General features: G+C 34.6%; 1 long non-coding RNA gene and 1 other non-coding gene across 2 annotated transcripts in view; both read right to left on the bottom strand.

The window, feature by feature from the left end:
* Positions 1-2,833: 2,833 nt before the first annotated feature.
* LOC119815975 lies at positions 2,834-2,957 on the bottom strand. Its single transcript, XR_005285645.1, has one exon. It is a non-coding gene; the product is annotated as a U6atac minor spliceosomal RNA (small nuclear RNA).
* Positions 2,958-9,575: 6,618 nt separating this feature from the next.
* Positions 9,576-15,117, bottom strand: part of LOC119815030 — a 62,904-nt gene continuing 57,362 nt past the window's right edge. Inside the window, exon 3 of the long non-coding RNA XR_005285489.1 lies at positions 9,576-9,662. This is a non-coding gene — a long non-coding RNA (uncharacterized LOC119815030). The remainder of the gene's footprint in view (positions 9,663-15,117) is intronic.

Raw genomic sequence — 15,117 nt, forward strand, 5'->3', positions numbered from 1 at the left:
TATCCAAATAGTATATCTGAATTAAATTCTGTATCAGAAAGTTGTTTGGATGTAACAACTGTTAGTTTCTAATACTCAGGAAGTGCTAATAGAATTGTTAATTGGCAGTGTAGCACATTCTGAAATCCTAGTATGTGAAGTTTGAAACAACAGAATACTGAGCTCCAAGCCTCGTTGAATTACATAGTAATTTCCTGCCTCAAGGAAAACTAAAATACACTACACTAAACTACACTAAAGTAAACTGAAATAAACACAACTCTTGTTTCAGAAATCAGAAGCAAGCCTGCCTTCTTCATTATTAGTTGTATCAGCCTGGTCCTGGGGCCATTTGAAGCCCTTGGCTAAATTCTAGTTTTGATTGTAAGTGGGAAGGGAAACTCATCAGGAGTGCTTGCCTTTCTATGTCCCAGGAATGCTTGGATATTCTCATCTGGTCCTTTTCCCTCTTTCCCCTTTAAGTTTTCACTCTCTGTCCCATTGTCATTAGACTCCCAATCAAACTGCTGGAAATTGAAAGTTGTATTCCCTGACTCTAGCAGTTAAATAAGAAAGAGAGGGTTTGCCACTTTCACTTGTTAATGCTGAGCCCCTTCAGAAAACATGGACAATCTAATGTATTCCTTTCCTTCTCACATACAGCTGCTGACTGAAATGGATACTGAAGTTTAAGAAGGCCTTGGGATGGTATTGTTGTTGTTGTTGGTGGTGGTGGTGTGTGTGCATGCATGCAAACACACATGCCTGTGTGTATAAGCCACCAGGCAACATGCATATGGAGATCAGATAAAAACTTTTCTCATCTAGCCATCTAACCATGTAGGACCTGGAAATCAAACGTGGGCCGAATACCTTAGCTTGATTAACCTGATGATCTAGTTGCTGGCTAGTTGATTAACCCTTAAGCTGGCTCTAAATACATCTAAAGATCCCTGGAACTTTCCAAATAAAACAACATGGCATTTTCTGAAAGTTTAATAAAAGGTCTACATTGGAATAAAACGGTTGTAAAAAGAACTTTCAGTATAATCATGCATGGACCATGATTGCAGAATCAAATCACTTTTTTTTTAAAAAAAGTTACATTCATACAAAAAAAAACCCTAATAATTATTCTAATCAGATTTTCTCTAAGGGACAAACAAACCATAGATTATAAAATCCCTGATAGAAGTTGATTACAGTAAAAGAAGGTCATGCTTAATGCCAAAGACTGTCCTCCTGAACAGAACAATTTTACCACTGTAAGAAGATTAATAGAAAATAGCCATCAGTAGAATCTAGGGTGGAAAGGTACAAATAAGGTAGAAAATACCACATGTCTTCCAATTTCATGTTCAGAAATGAAATTAGGAGGGTGTCTAAGGTGCCCCCTCACAGTATCCAGGTGGAACAGGCATTTGCTACATTTCCTGTCTATGTATTCCCATGCTTTTGTCATTTAAGACCACAAATAAACTTTATTGTCACTTATATGTACAAATACGTATTTATTGTTGGAGTAAGCATTTGGGATCATAATAAACCTTTTAATACTTATTTAATTGGTCTCCAAATAAGTTTTTAAGGGTTCTAAGTTTAAAAATGTATCTATAAAATGAAAACTTAAGGTATCACATTGGCTGTCAGTTATTGAAAAATTTCTCGGGCTTATTTATTTTTCCTATTGATTAAATGTCTAAACACACTTCTTCACTTTCATAGCTAAGGAGATTTTTGAATCCAAGTTTAGATATTCCTGAACACAAAAGACCACATAATTTATACTATGAAATTTTTATTTTAAAATATACATTTTTGTAAACTACAATGCCCATGAAAACAGAACACACTACAGTGAGTTTGTACTATTTATGTTGTTAATTTTATTAAAAGTTTATGGTAATATACAAAGCAATGAATTTTATCATGGTATCTACATACAAACAGAGCATTATTCTTTTTTCTAGTAGTTATTGTACCACATATGTTGACTATGCATACAAAGGCTTTGAATACTTGTTTGTATTCATGCATATTAGTTTGTGTATATACTTAATTTGTGAAGACTATGCATATGATTGTTATATTTTTCATTATTTTATAAGCATGAATATGCTATTCAAAATCAGAGAGGAGGGCGTTCAAGGATAACATCTGTCCCATTGGCAATTTCTTCCCTACTTCACAGTTTAGACTTAATTACTTTTGGACCCAGCACTTCAGAGACAGACTGAATTTATGAGTAATCTTTTTCTCTTTCTTGGTTTGTAAAATTAACTGACTTCCAAATCAAAGTAATGACAAATAAAACCATGTTTTTCAAAAGTTAAACAAGCCCCTTTTATGCATGATTCTGCATTTCCACTATTGCCTCGGGCCCCTTTTATGATAAGTCATAATTGGAACAAGACAGATACCACTTGCCATCTTCCTTCCATAGAGATACATCATGTGGCTGAATGCCACCCCACCTCCTGCCTGCCTAAGTTTCTTGCCTGGTAATGTGATTTCTTTCTTAAAGATTTAATAAGCCAACAGTTTCCTTATTGTAAAACTTGTTCAGGTTCCTTTTACTAGGAGCCTCTGGAAGTTATTTTATTATGAATTAAGTTCTTATATCTTAAAAACAATGGTGTCTTTCTGACAGGAAATTGCTTGTCTATCTATCAATATTTGATCTTGCCATCTTTTTGTTGTTGTTTGTTTGTTTGTTTGTTTTTGTTTTTCAAGACAGGGTTTCCCTGCATAACAGTTCTGGCTGTCCTGAAACTCAGTTTGGCCTAGAACTCACAGAGGTCTCTGCCTCCTGAGTGCTGAGATTAAAGGTGTGTGACATCACTACCTGGCAAACTAAAAACAGTGCTTGAATGTCACAAAGTAGTTGACAATGCCTTAAACTTATGTGTGTTTTTAGTCCAAGGGCCTCTTCAATACTTGTCAAGGGGAGTGCTAACCTCTGTCTTTTTATACAATGCTGACTTCATCATCTTAAGTGTCTTATATAATGATATTTATGTATGTATAATATATACATATATAGGCATGCTTTTTTTAAAAAAATGAGTTATTTCATCCTAATAAGTTATACCATAGAGTAGATATCTGCATTTATTTTAGCTAAAAAATATAGGTTTTACAACCTTGAAAGAAATAAGATGCACTGATAAAATAAAAATTTATTAAAAGGATGCACAAACAAAAAGCTTCAGGTGGTATCTCTTAAATTCTATGAAAACTCAAAAGAAAAAACTGAAAGACTAAAATCAAAAATACCTAGAAATATTTAAGCACCCATTAAACAACTGTAAAAAATTCAAGGACTAGTCACATTAAAAGAAAAAGAACTGTAGGTTGGTTATCCTTTGCTTTATGTTTATATTCATTTATAAGTGAGTACATACCATGTTTGTCTTTCTGGTTCTGGGTTATCTCATTCAAGATGTTTTTTATATTTCCCAGTTTCATCCATTTGCCAGCAAATTTGAAGATGTCGTTTTGTTTGTTTTTTTTTACCACTGAGTAGTACTCCATTGTGTAAATATATCACATTTTTTATATCCATTTTTCAGTTGAGGGGCATCTAGGTTGTTTCCAGGTTCTGGCTATTACAAATAATGCTGCTATGAGCATAGTTGACCAAATGTCCTTGTGGTATATTTCTGCATCCTTTGGGTATAAGGATACCCAACACATCTACCCACTAAAGAAATTTTGAAAATCTGAAACTATGTCACTAGCTCATGCCTAGATACTGGTAATGACTATGAGACAAATAATCTCTGTTTCTACCTTTGTGGACTGAGCAGTATGTGCTATTTTTTCTTACTTCATTCAATTTTGCTGTTTCTAGGTATAATTAGTGATTAATACATGCTTTTAAACTAGAAAAAAATGAGAAACTTTTTAAAATTGTTTTACTTCAAAATAACTAATTTATAGCTATGTATGCAGGATATACATGTTGTAGGAGGCTGCTTGTTCATTCCCCGACTGCCTGGCTGTTCAGACCTGAAATAATCACACAGTAACTATATTATGTGAAATACTGTTTGGGCAACAGTTTAAGCATATTCCTGGCTAACTCTTACATCTTAACCCATCTCTATTAATATGTGCATCACCATCTACAAACAACAAAATTCTACGACCATAAACAGTATATTCTTATTTTTATTAAAAACAACCTGGCTTTCTGATACTTGTTTCTAAGGAACTGAAAATACAGCTATTAATATTAAATTAAACATTAACTAACAAATATAATTTAGTATTGAAGGAGTATTTTCTGTCTCCAGAGAACAAACAACTGTTCAGCTAAAGCATTAACTGTTATCAAAATTGTGGAAGATATCCCAAGTTCTTTTGTCATTTCTCAGACCTCCATGGGGTAAAAAAAAAAAAAAAAAAAAGTGCACTAAGTGACTCATGCCCCGGGGGAAATGCATTACTCCTACACAGTTTTTCTTAAGCCAGACAAACTCAGCTAAATAATTCTTTTTTGTTTTTAATTTAAAAAGTCTCCACTATTCCCTAGGCCTGCACTCAGAGAAATGTAATTGCACAATGTTACAAATATTCAGAGAAAATGATTTTTGGTGGTGTTTTAATTCTTAATTTCATAGGATAAATCAGGTTTGGACAAGTTTCTGCACTTCTGGTATATGAAAATGGTTCTGCACAGAGTAAATTCTCTTGAAAAATACAGCTATTTCCTTCACTCATACATCTGCAAAAATAAATAATTTAGGTAAAATAAATAGAGTAGTCTACTGAGTTTTACAGTTCCAATTTCTGAACCATTTCCATTTTTATTTGTTTGTGATAGGCAGAATAATATAGAAGAAAATAAAGGAGTGGTAAGGCCAGCAAATAATAGTAATATCATATGAAGTATTTATAAAATTAATAGGAAGAAAACCAGAATTCAAGATAAGGACACACAGAAAGGAAAAAAAATCAGGAAATTGAGAATGCAATGATTTAAAAATGTAAAACATATAACTATATTCATTAAGAAGCAGAACACATGCACACACTTCTCAATAATGATTAAAATTTCTCTAAAGTTTTTGATGGATAATTGACCAACACCTAAAATTTTTATTTATAGTTGTATTTTTTATTCTTTGGAGGCCTGTCACCCAGCTCCCAAATAAATACTCAGAGACTTATTCTTACTTATGAAGGCCCGACCTTAACTTGACTTGTTTCTGGCCAGCTTTTCTTAACTTAAATTATCTGGGCTTTTATCGTTCTTTATTCTCTATTGGTTATTTGGATCTTTATTAAACCAATCAAGTGTTTTAGGCATTCAAAATAACACAGCTTTACAAAGGTAAACAAAAGCAACATAAGAAATGGAACACATCTTTCCATCATTAAACAAATATTCCACAGCATAAAATAATGTAACACATCTTTAAATAATATGCCACAACATTTATAATATCTTTTTTATTATATCCTGACAAGAAAGCTATTGTGATAAAAACTCACATCATATATAGAAACTTTACTTTAAAAGGTTTATTTATATTGATTGTAATAATACTAGAAATAATTAAATAATAAATAAGTAAATATTATTTGAAATATTATGAGGTTTCAAAGTATATGAGAAGAATTTGGTGGCACAAGGCGTTTACTTTTTAGTTCTCTAACTACCCCATCTCTGAAAATTCATGAATAATATCAACTTTCCTACAGACTGACCTACAATCTGAGGGATGCTAAATGAAAGAAAGGCAGAAACCTACAACCAACTGAGGGACTGAAAACAATGAAGAGTGGGAATTTGTTTTGTCCCATAACCACAAACATCTTGACATAAAAAATTAATTGCCTCTAATATTTCTGGATTTTGACCTAAATGATTAGAATTTGCTCAAGGCATTAATATGGAAAAAATGTTCATGCAACTTGTTTAACCAGCCATTCTAAAATGTGAACAGTGTTTTTAATTAATACATGGGATTTAGAATAAAGTCATTTGTATTTTACTTTGCAACTAATCTTCAATTGTTAAACACTTCAAGAGAGAAAGCACCAATATAATTTTTTCCGAGTAAGTAATATCAATGGATCCAGAACATGGTACTAAGTAATACTAGACCTGAAAAGAGTTGTTTTAGAGAAACAGGAGAAAATCTTGAGGGATTTTTTTTATTTAAAATTTCCACCTCCTCCCATCCTCTCATTTCCATCCCCCTCTCTCCCAGTCCCCCTCCCCCTTGATCTCCAGTCCTAAGAGAAGTCAGGTGCCCTGCCTTGTGGGAAGTTGAAGGCCCCCCCTCCATCCAGGTCTAGGAGGGTGTTCATCCAAACAGACTAGGCACCCAAAAAGCCAGTACATGCAGTAGAATCAAAATCCAGTGTCATTATCATTATCAGGTGTCCATAGGTAATAATACTATACCATTTTATTACCATAGCTCTGCATTATAACTAGAAATTGAGAATAGTGTGGTATCCATCAGTTCTTCAATTGTTCACGGTTGTTTGAACTGTACTGAGATTTTGTTTTTCCATATGAAGTTGAGAATTGTCCTTTAAAGGTCTGTAAAAAATTGTTGGAATTTGATGGGGATTGCTTTGAATCTGTAGATTGCTTTTGACCACTTTTACTATGTTAAGCCTACCAATATGTGAGTATGGGAGATCTTTCCACATTCTGATATCTTCTTCAATTCCTTTCCTGAAACACTTGACATTTTTTACCATACATATTTTTCATTTGCTTGGTTAAAGTTACCCCAAGATATTTGAGGCTGTTGTGAAAGGTGTTGTTTCCTTGATTTCTTTCTCAGTTCATTTGACATTTGTATATATGATGGTTATTTTTTTTTTTTTTTTTTTTGGTTTTTCGAGACAGGGTTTCCCTGTAGTTTCTAGAGCCTGTCCTGGATCTAGCTCTTGGAGACCAGGCTGGTCTCGAACTCAGAGATCCGCCTGCCTCTGCCTCCCGAGTGCTGGGATTAAAGGCGTGCGCCACCACCGCCCGGCTGATGGTTATTTTTTAATTAAATTTGTAAGTTTATCTCATATCCAATTACTTTGCTGAAGTGCTTATCAGCTGTAATTCTTCTGTGTGGAATTTTTCCTGTAACTCATATATACTATCATATCATCTGCTAATAAAGATACTTTGACTTTTTCCTTTTCAGTTTGTATCCACTTGATTTCTTTCAGTTGTCGCATTGCTCTAGCTAAAATCCCATGTTCTAAACTGTATAGATATAGAAAGAGTAGACGGCCTATTCTTATTCCTTATTTTAGTGAAATTTCATTGATTTTTCTCTCTACTAAATTTGATGTTGGTTATAGGGTTAGTATAAATTGTCTTTATTATTCTTGTATCACTTAACTTTTCTGGACTTTTATCATGAAGGATATTGGATTTTTTCAAAGGCCTTTTCTTTATCTATTAAAATGATCAACTGTTCTTTTCCTTTCAGTTTGTTTATAAGCTGAATTACATTTATTGATTTTTGTATATTGAACCATCACAGCATCTCTAGGGTAAAGCATACATGAGCATGGTGTATGACCTTTTTATGTATTCTTGGATTTGGTTTGCAAGTATTTTATTTAGTACTTTTGGGTCTACGTTCATAAGGGAAATTGGTCTGAAATTTTCTTTCTTTATTGGGTATTTATGTGGTTTTGTTAGCAGGATAATTGCGGCCTTATAAAATGAATTGGACAATATTCTTTCTATTTCTATTTTCTTGAATAATTTAAAGAGTAGTGAAATTAAGTGTGATAGAACTCTGTGATAAAACCGTCTGGTCCTGGTTTTTTGTTTTTTGTTTGGTTGGTTTTGTTGTTAGGAGACTATTAATGACTGCTTCTATTTTACATGGGATTTTAAGTCTAACTAGTTGTTTATTTGATCTCGATTTAATCTTGGTAAGTAGTAACCATTTCTTTTATATTTTAGAATTTGGTGGAATACTGGTTTTTAAAGTATGTCTTTGCAATTCTTTGAATCTCTTGGTCTGTTATTACACCACCCCCCTTTTCATTTCTGATTTTGCTACTTTGGATATTCTCTCTTTGTCTTTTAGTTAATTTGGATAAAGATTTGTCATCTTATTAATTTTCTACAAAAATAGAAAGAAAATATTTCCCTATTATTTCTTTGAAAATATATTTTTGGGACATTGAGTTGGAATTCTCCTTCTTTTATTCCTATTACTCTTAGGTTAGGTCTTTTCATAATTTCTCAATTTTCCTGGATGTTTTATATCAGAAATTCTTTAGACTTAACATTTCTCCGATCAGTGTATTCCCTTCTTCTATCATGTCTTCAATGCCTGGGATTCTGTCCTCCATCTCTTGTATTCTGGTTTTGAAACTTGCCTCTTTAATTCCTGTTCAAATTCTAAATTTTCCATTTCCAAAATCCTCACAGTTTGTGTTTTCTTTATTGATTCTATTTCCTTTTCAGATCTTGATCAGTTTTGCTCATATCCTTCTACTGTCAGTTTGTTTGCTCTTTAATGTTTCCTTGAGTGATGTATTAATTTTCTATCTAAGAATCTCTGTTATCTTCATATGGACTGTTTTAATGTTTTTTCCCTTGGTCTTCAAATATATTGAGATATTCAGGGCCTGCTGTGATGGGGCTTCTGGGCTTAAATGGAGACATATTTCCCTAGCTCTTTTGATTGTGTTTTTACAGTGGCATCTTGACATCTGTAACTGGGATGATTATAGGTCTAGGTGCAGATATCTTATTTTGTATCTGTTGGATGGGTGTTTTGTTTCTTGGTTTCTGCTTTCTCCCTAGATTTTAGGAAAATGTGAGGGTTGTGTGTTATCTAGCATGATATTTTCTCTTGATGTGTTCTGTGACCAGCTAAGTTGGTGCTTCCCAGGGTATGCCTGCTGGTATTGCAGGCTTCTATAATGGGATGAGTTAGAGGAAGAAAGTTTGGAGGAGGAAATCTTGTGATCAATTCATGATGGGGTCAGAGAGGAAAGGGAAAACACAGCAGGGATTATGCGGCAGAGAAGGTGATGAAACCAGGGGTATTGGATCAGGATGAGCAGAAAGAGATGTAAAGGCCAGAAGTCACCCTACCTGCTTTCCAAGCAGGAGTGGCCATTGAGTTAGCAAGAGGTTTGGGGACTGGGACAAATCAAGAAGTATCAAAAGGAGGTTGGAAGGGAAATATCTGTAGAAACCACAGGAGATAAGGGAGAGGGCAGAGAAGGCTGTCATGGGTGTTTTGCTTCAGAGATGTAGATGAGGCTGTGGGATTGGATGTAGAAAATAAAAAGAGGGGGAAAGATCTAAAGTTAGGCTTCTTTGTTCCAATTTTTAAAGTTTTTAAATACAAATTTTATTAATTCTGTATTATAAATAAAGCCAAAGGGAAAGTCTTGTGTGGAATGATTGTTATTTCTGGTAAGAAAATAACTTCTCATACATCCATTTTAAAATTTGCCAAACAAGTAGCTTTTGTGGTTATTTCTATATGGAATAAGGCAAATAATTAATTAAGTGGCTTTAGTTAGCATACTTTGTAGTACAGGCTCAGTGAGGTAATTATTTACCCTTATACTTCTGATTTCTTTATCCATCTCACCTTGACATAGCATTCTTCTCACATTCCTCTGATCCTTCTAGACTTTAGCAAGGACAGTACCTTCTTCAGCAGTTATTGTCAAACTGCCTGGAAAAAAATGGGGTCCAGAACTTAAAGCATGAATGCAGAAGATTATTAGATACAGTTTATTTGTAATACTTGTTTAAATAAAACCATAAGATATAGGACACATTGTTGAAAATATTTTAATTAAAATTACTTCTAAAAAAGATATTCCCTACACTATGCATAAACACACAAACACACACACACACACATGATTTATAAAGCAGAAATAACCTGAAATAATCTGCATTTTTCACAAAGTTTATTGCAATGTATTTGGAGAACAAAAGAATTTTTCTTCTCTAGCATACACTGTAGCATTTACTGTACATACTTCTGGAGGCATTGCAGTCCTGGACTTAAAACTCTACTACAGAGCTACAGTACTGAAAACAGTCTGGTATTGGCATAAAAACAGACAGGAGGGTCAATAGAACCAAATTGAAGACCCAGATATTAATTCACACACATTTGAACACCTTGTTTTTGACAAAGAAGCAAAAAATATAAAATGGAAAAAAGAAAGCATATTTAACAAATGGTGCTGGCATAACTGGATAGCAACATGTAGAAGAATAAAAATAGATCCATATCTATCACCATGCACAAAACTCAAGTCCAAATGGATCAAAGACCTCAACATTAAGCCAACCACACTTTAACCTCATAAAAGAGAAAGTGAGAAATACACTTGAATGCACTGGCAAGAAGATCGCTTCCTAAATATAATACCAGTAGCACAGACACAGAGAGAAACAATTAATAAATGGGACCTCCTAATACTGAAAAGCTTCTGTAAATCAAAGGACATGGTAAAAAAAAAAAAAAAAAAAAAAAAAAAAAAAAGACAAAATGACAATAGAATGAGAAAAAAAATCCTCACGAACCCCAAATCAGACAGAGGTCTGATCTCCAAATATACAAATAACTCAAGAAATTAGTCATCAAAAGTACAAATAATCCAATAAGAAATTAGAGTACAGACCTAAACAGAAAACACTCAACAGAGGAATCTAAAATGGCTGAAAGACACTTAAGAAAATGCTCAACATCCTTAGACACCAGAGAAATGCAAATCAAAACAACTCTGAAATTCCTTCTTACAACTGTAAGAATGGCCAAGATCATTAACACTGATGACAACTTATGCTGGAGAGGTTGTAGGGTAAAGGGAACACTAATGCATTGCTTGTGGGAATACAAGCTGCTACAGCCCCTTTGGATATCACTATGGTGATGCTTCAAAAAATTAGGAAACAACTTTCCTCAAGACCTAGCAATACCACTTTGGGGTATATATCCAAAGGATGCTCAATTGTGCCACAAGGATATGTGCTCAACCATGTTCACAGAAGCATTGTTTGTCATAGCCAGAACCTGGAAAGAACGTAACTTCTCCTTGACTAAAGAATGAATGAGGGAAATGTAGTACATTTACACAATGGAGTACTACACGGCAGAAAAAATAATAACATTTTGAATTTTGCAGGCAAATGGATGGAGCTAGGAAACATCATATTGAGTGAGGTAATGCAGACCCAGAAAGACAATTATCATATGTAGTCACTCATAGGTGGTTTTTAAACCAAAGAAAACCAGCATAGAAATCAAAATCCCAGAAAACCCAGGAAACAATGAGGACCCGAAGAAAGGCATACATGGATCTAATCTACATGGCAAAAAAAAAAAAAAAAGATAAGATGTCCTGAGTAAATTGGGAGCATGGGGACCATGGGAAAGGGTTGAAATGGAGGGAAGAGGCAGGGAAGGAAGCGAAGAAAAATGTAGAGCTCAATGAAATCAATAAAAAATGAATTAATTAAAATAATTACATAGGTGTTTAAAATATATATATTATTAGGTTCCAAATTAAATACCTACCCATTCTAAACTCATAAAATCTTGTCACAGTATACTGAACAAGTATAAAACACACTGCCTTTATATACAGCTTTGTCTTCCCCAGCCTGTAAAGTCTATTGGATATCTATAAAGTAATATAACCATAAAATGATAAAAAGGAAAATGACTGAGAAATTTGAGTGTGATTTAAAATTAATCTAACTTTAACATCATTGACTTTCTAGTCAGTGCATTAAGATAAAGTTACTCTCACTAGATTGAAAAGAAAAAGCTATAAAATGGAGAATTAAATCCAAATCAGTTAAAAGGAAAGAAATAATTTTACTAGCTACAGATATATTGATGCTTTCTCTTCTCTGTTTTCTGTAATTTACAGGAATAGATAGGCTGCCAAATGCTGTAGAGATTTAAATACCATTAAATTAAGCCTAATAAAATGATAGAAAAACAGGAATGGATGGGCACAACAGAGATATATGAAATGAAATATCTTTCAATTATGTCAACAAGCATATTAAATCTAAATATGTGGATTAAAAGGAAATAAAATTCAGCAAGTGGAAAGAGAACACTCAGTTATATCAGAAGCCAACAGTCATTTTAGTAAAAGACTAAAATTTCAAGGGAATAGTCCACTGTGTAATGAACCAAATTAATGTCATTTACTTAAACTCAGTATCTAAATTTGGAAAGTTTAATAAGACCATGAGACTTGGCAATGGAAAGTGTCTCACCAATTTATTTCAAACTCTTCTCTAAAAAATATGAAAATTTGATATAATGGGAAGAATATTTCTGGATACAAATAAGTCAAATATAAGCTATTGTTCCATAACCAGAATGGAAAAATAGTTCATTTTGATTGGCGACTTGATTGGAAGTATAATGGTGATGGGAAAAAATTACTTCAGCATGCCTGTGAAAGGGCTCCTAAATTGGGTTTAATGTTGTGGGATGATCCACCTTAAGTGTAGATAGAAACATCCCCTGAACTGAGGTCCTAAACATTATAAAAAGATGAAAAAGTCCTGAGCCTCAGCATTCAAGTCTGTCTGCTTTGTGATTTTGCATACAAAATCACAGCCTTTCCCTCCTATTATTATGACTTTCCCACCGTGGTGGCCTGTTCTGGCAATCTGTGAGCAAAACAATCTTTTTATCCTTAAGTTTCCATTGTCAAGTATTTTGTTACAACAACAAAATTGGTTACAAATTCAAACCCTATTCTTTAGTTTTCTAATATGTGTAGCTTTCTACAGCATATGAATTAAATCACAAGTTAATTGGTCATCATATTCATTGTGTAATAAAACAACAAAACAATAATAGAGGAAGTTATATATACCAGATAAGATCTCATGACAAATTGCAGAAATGTGGATTATAATAGATAGAAGTGCCTACACCTCGCCTTATATTAATTCTGGTCAAGACAACTCAGTATGAGAAATAGAGCCTCAAACATTAGAAAAAGAGTCAGAGACAGTCCTTGCTTCCACTGTTAGGAATCTCAAAAAAAGAACAGGCTAAACAACTGTCACATACAGGCAAAAGGTCTAGGTCAGTCCCTTTCAGTCTCCAAGAGCACCTATGAGCCTAGATCAGTCATTGTGTGGGTTTCTCTGTGATTCCCTTGATGCTTCTAGCACCTACAACCCTTCCTGCATCTCTTCAGCAGAATTCCCTGAGCTCAACTTAATGTTTGGCTGTTGGTCTTTGCATCTGTTTTTATCAGTTGCTGGATGAAGCTTCTCGATGACTATTGGGTTAGGTACCAATCTAGGAGTATAGAGGAGTATTTCTGGGCATCATTACATTGATTTTACTTTCTCCTGTAGTGTTTGATTCTGTCCTATGTCTCTGGACCATCTGGCCTCTGGACCCTGGTGCTCCAGGAAGTGTCAGGGGTGGACTCCTTCTTGTGGTATAGGTCTCAGCTTGGACCAATCATTAGCTACACACTCCCATAATCTCTATGTCATCCATATGCCAACACATTTCTTACGCCCAGCAGATTGTACGTCAAAGGTTAAGTGGCTGGGTTGGTGTTGAAATCCTTTCACTAAAAGTCTTGCCTAGCCACAGAAGATAACCTGTTTAACTACATATTTCCTATTGCTAGGAGACTTAGTCGGGGTCATCCTCCCAGATTTCTGAGAGTTTCCTTTCCACCAGGTTCCTACCTAACACTGAAATGATCCACTTTCCAGTTGTTTCTTTTAGTATTTTCCCCTCTACTGTAGGAACTCCTACAGCCAGTAGCCTTTAAGTTACCCGCCCACTTGGCCATGGCCTCTTATACTATAAATGCCCATGTGAAGTGCATGTTCCCTCTCTATTCCAGCTGTGGGATTTGGTTGTTGTTCCCCGTTGGAGCAGAGGACTTCGATCTGTAAGTCCACATATAAATAACCCCTTTATTATACTCAGTTCTTAACTAGTGTGGGATTTCTTTCTAGCATTTGTCTTCATCTGGCACCCATGTGGATCTGAACTCCACACCTACCAGGTGGACTGGCATAAAAGGCTCAAATGATCCATAGCCCAGAAAGTGTCCTATTCCTGCCCACTTGGCTTGCTTTCACCTACTAAGAGGTTTGTTGTAAACCCTCCACCACAGCAAAGTTAAGTGCACATGGTGACTTGGAAATTCCCCATGCTTTCTTTCATTTGAGATAGGATTCCATTTCTAAGAAATTGAATATCTGCTTCCTGAAGAGGCCAATCTGGATGTCTAGATTCTGGAGTAATGATAATCATGTCCACACTCATGACTAGTGATCATTTAATTACAATTAGTCTGTAAAGACAGTATTTTTTCTAAAAGTGCATCATTCTTGGCCCTGTTGTCAAATGATTTTTAATGAGATAATATACAAAACAAAACTAATTCCCAGAATCAAGTAAAGGGATGTAGGAAGAAAATCACATAAACTTTGTTGAATACCATTCATAGTATAAACAAAATAATTATTGAACTCCTGGACAGTTATGTTATTAGAATTTTTTGTAATTTTTCAGACCTTATCTGTCATAAAGTGTTGTTTGTCCTGGCCACCCAGCTAGCTTAGCTCTGAAATAACCATGCAGAAAATGTATTAATTAAATCACTGCTTGGCACATTAGTTCTAGTTTCTTATTGGCTAATTCTTACATATTAATTTAACCCAGTTCTATTAATCAGTGTACTGCCACGTGGCAGTGGCTTACTGGATAAAATTCCCAACATCTGTCCCTGGTTGGATCCATGGTGTCTCTGGGACTCCGCTCTTCATTCACCAATGAAAGCTGCACATGGGCAGAAGGACACCCACACCAATAAGGAATTACAATGAATTGTAGTAGGTGTAATAATTGTTTTCGGCCAGCAGGTGTCACAGTTGCAGCCACAGGGCTGAGAGACACTAGCAGCAGTGAACATGTGTTGCTTACTAAGGTACTGAAAATATGCTTGTTTAACAAATTAAGAGCAGTTAAGTTCAATTAATTCTGAGCACTGGGGCCCAGGATGAAGAGAAAACCCAATGTTTTCCAGCAGTGAGAGTTGTTGACTATGTGTTCAGCAGAGATCACAGGCAGCAGCATGTGGGCAGATGTATAATTCACCAAGTGC

The sequence above is a fragment of the Arvicola amphibius genome, chromosome 5 (genome assembly GCF_903992535.2).
Source record: "Arvicola amphibius chromosome 5, mArvAmp1.2, whole genome shotgun sequence".
Classification (NCBI taxonomy): Eukaryota; Metazoa; Chordata; class Mammalia; order Rodentia; family Cricetidae; genus Arvicola; species Arvicola amphibius.